The 3,603-nt window shown below is 44.6% G+C and overlaps 1 pseudogene; it reads right to left on the bottom strand.

The window, feature by feature from the left end:
• Positions 1–1,623: 1,623 nt before the first annotated feature.
• LOC101652987 overlaps positions 1,624–3,603 on the bottom strand; it is a 2,633-nt pseudogene continuing 653 nt past the window's right edge.

Raw genomic sequence — 3,603 nt, 5'->3', positions numbered from 1 at the left:
GCAAGGTCCTGCGACTTCCTGGCAATGGTTCCTATGCCTGAGACTGCTGATGCAGCCACGGTATTAATCCATCTCCTTAAGAGCGTTCCTCTTTTTGCTGCCCCTTCTCGTTACCAAGAAGGATTTCCTTCTCAAGGTTGTGGTTGCTCTTGACAATATGTCCCAAACATGCAAGATAAAATCTTGCCATCCTTGTCTCTAAGGATCACCTTGTCTTCCTTCTTCCAAGACAGATAGTTTTGTCCTTGTAGCAGTGCATGTGACTTTCAACTTTGAATGAGCACCCAAGAAGTCAAATGACATATTGCATTGAGCAAAACACCAACAACTACGAATTTTAAAGTGTTAAACAGCAAATATGTCACTTTGAGGACTAAGGGCCATCTGATCCATTCTAGGGTATGTTCAATCTCTTCACGTGTTGCAAAATCTGGACAAGGAGGAAGGGAGCCTGAATACGAGGTGATATATGTGACATATGGTGTTGGTTCTAGAAGAATGACTATTTCTTTCCGACATGCAATACACCCAGACAGCTTTGTAAAGCAACGGTCGTGTGACTTTGAGTTTGGACAGGGCCTTAGGAGCGGCCATGCTCTGAGGAAGGACATTGTGCTTGGTAAAGCACAGCGTCAGCAAAAAAGAGGAAGGTCCCCCAAAAGATGGATTGTCACAGCAGTGGAAACAATTGCACTGAACAAATTCACCTGTGCTTTCCAAGTTGTTTTCCTCCCATGATGTCTCTACCAGATTGTTTCAAAGTATTTAATATACTTTACTCCAATGTGAATTTTATAATTATAAGTTTGAAAGCCCAAATCAATGATCAATTATTGTTTGACCATATGAATCTTCATAATACCTAAAATGATGAAAACTTCTGAATCTGGAGAGCTTACTTACTCTTTGGGGCACATCTGTGGACATGAATGTGGGTAATATCTACTAAATATTTTTATAATATTGTATAAGCATAATAATATGCATAACTAAATTACAACTAACCTTTTTTTCTAAGAAGTTTGTACAAAGGACCCTAGGGATTGGATACAGTAGTATTACACATATAAAACAGTTTTGTAGTATTTCATATTTTTATGCGATCCAATAACTAATGTTGTAGATATAAAATTTACTTATTTACATGTTATGGCTACTGAAAATATACACAGAAAAACATACACTAACTCAAACATTTTTATATAGACACTTGAATGCCACTGATTAATATTTATTTCTGCAACCATCCTCAACCTTGTTTTCTGAGTTGTTTATTTCCCATTGATATAAAGTCAATGACCCCCAAACTTCTATTGGATCTTTTGGGTTGCTGTTCTCAATTTGATCAATTATTGACAGTCCCTCAAAGAGGCATAATGTTCAAGGCAGACATTGTTTACTTAATATGTAAACTGTCTGATATAAAGAAGACTGCAGATTTACTTTCTCAAGATGATATCACGGCAATTGTTCAGGGAATTAATCAGCCCTAATGGTACTAGAAAATCTGAATTGCATGAGAATTTGGAATTCGGTTCTTCATTTTCTTCTTTTTGATCAATAGATAATTTTATAGTCACTTTGATCAAAATCATCAGTGATGGCAGTCCACCACTATTCGATTCATTGCTCTCCTTGCAAAAGTGTCCTCATGTTTCCTTGTGACCTGTGGTCCCCTCCTCTTCCTTCTCCTCCTCCTCCTCCTCCTTGTCCTCCTCCTCCTTGTCCTCCTCCTCCTCCTCCTTCTTCTCTTACTCCTCCTCTTCTGCTTCCTCAGAAGCCACTTGGCACCCTCTAAAGCCTCCTGACCTCTGCTGCCGAATCCAACTCCGCCTCCTCCGCTGTTGCCATCTGGGCCTCAAAACCCTCTTCTGCTGCCACCTCATCCCCAGAAGCCACCTTTACCCTTGGGCTTGGCTAGTTCAGGGTGACTGTTGCCACAGAGTTTGCTATTGGCCATGGCCTCTTTGGCTGCTTTAGCATCCTCCTCACTGTCCTAAAACCACACCATTTGGAAGACCCGGCTTCCTGGTCCGTGACTATCCTGACCCTAAAGAGTCATCAAACAATTCCTTCCAGGTCTCCTCAGTGGGTTGTTCAGACAGACCTTTGACAAACAGGACTTTGGACCGCTGGCTCTGTGCATTAGCTGATCCTCTGGCTCCTTGCAACTCCAAACAGATTGCCCTCGATTTCTTTTTTTAATGCAAGAACTCACAGATTCATTGGCATCTTCAAATGACTTAAGTTCTAAGAATGCACACCCTTTGGATTTGCTGTTCTGGCTCTGGGTCCCCTTGATAGCAGGCCCCTTCTCCCACACCTCCGGCAATGTCCCTTCTGCTGCACTGTAGGAGAGGTTGCCCGAAAGAGAGGTGTTGATTCCCACCTCCCTGCTCCTGATATGGACCCTTCTCCACAGAGTAGTACAGGGATATGGACTGGCCATCGACCTCTGATCCCTGCTGTTCCTCCAGGGATTTCTCCCCCATCAGCTTCTGTCTTAAACTTAAGATAGGCTATCTCTTCACTCTTTCCAACTTTGCTGACTAAAGCGATCTCCACGGCAGCTTCAAAGACTTCTTTTGGTTCGTCCTGAGTGACTTTGTAAGGTAAGTTTTTGGCCCACAGTGTCCTGGCATCTCGATCTTTCTCTGTCCTTTCACTTCTGTCTCTCTAGTTGTACCTCATTGCCGCAAGCTTTTAAGCCAGTGAGTCCCAAGGCATTTCCCAGGTCATCAGGAGATGCAAAATCCACAAAGCCAAACTTCCTTATCCTACCAATTCTGATGTTTTTAGCCAAAAAAAAAAAAAGGTCACTGAGACCAGTTTTCAAGGCAGGAGCAGATTTATTGCAGTTCCAGGTTCCAAGATGGAGTTGATAGCTGTAGTTGGTTCTATGGCTTTCACTTCCTTCTTGGCTTGGGGAGCAGATTTCTGCTTGGCCATTTCCTTCTGTCGTTTTCCAGGTACTTCTTTCACAGGTCTTTCCTCCCCTTCCTCCTCCTCCTCCCCCTCGGGTGCACTCTGGGCTTTCACTGGAACTTCTTAGACCGCACCATATGCCTTGGACTGGTGCGATCTCCATAGCCTCTTCCTCTGAGTCATCATTATCATCGTCATCCTCATCTTCATCTTCCTCCTCCTTCTATGGGTCCGAGGCAGGGGTGAGGGCTGATTTCATCAAGGCACACCCTCCTCATCCTCATCCCCACCTTCTTCACTGTCCTTTCCCTCCTCTCACCACTCTTATTCAGTTTGACATCCTTCACCCCCTTAGCTGGTGGGCCAGCTCACTGCTTCCTGCAGGCTGCCACCCTGGCTTGGCCCAGGGTGGTGTCTTTCTTGCCAGGCGTTGCTACTGCTTTGGTTGGTGTCGCTGTCTTCATGGCTGGTGTGGCTGCCGCCATTTTTGTTTGGAGAGCGAGCTCCTTTCTTGGCTGGGGAAGCAACGACCACCTTTTGGTTGTGGGCGAAATCATCATCAACTTCGAGGGCCCTTCCCCTTGTAGAGGGGTCTCGGGGAGGAGATGAGCCAGTCAGGGTGCGATGTAACAATGATGAGAAATACAACCTTCCTCTAGTTCCTAAAGGTTTCCTCCC

This window comes from Echinops telfairi, unplaced genomic scaffold, assembly GCF_000313985.2.
Source record: "Echinops telfairi isolate 266 unplaced genomic scaffold, ASM31398v2 ScPeMD7_7469;HRSCAF=8507_1, whole genome shotgun sequence".
NCBI classification, from domain to species: Eukaryota; Metazoa; Chordata; class Mammalia; order Afrosoricida; family Tenrecidae; genus Echinops; species Echinops telfairi.
This window is presented reverse-complemented; position numbering and strand designations above follow the sequence as displayed.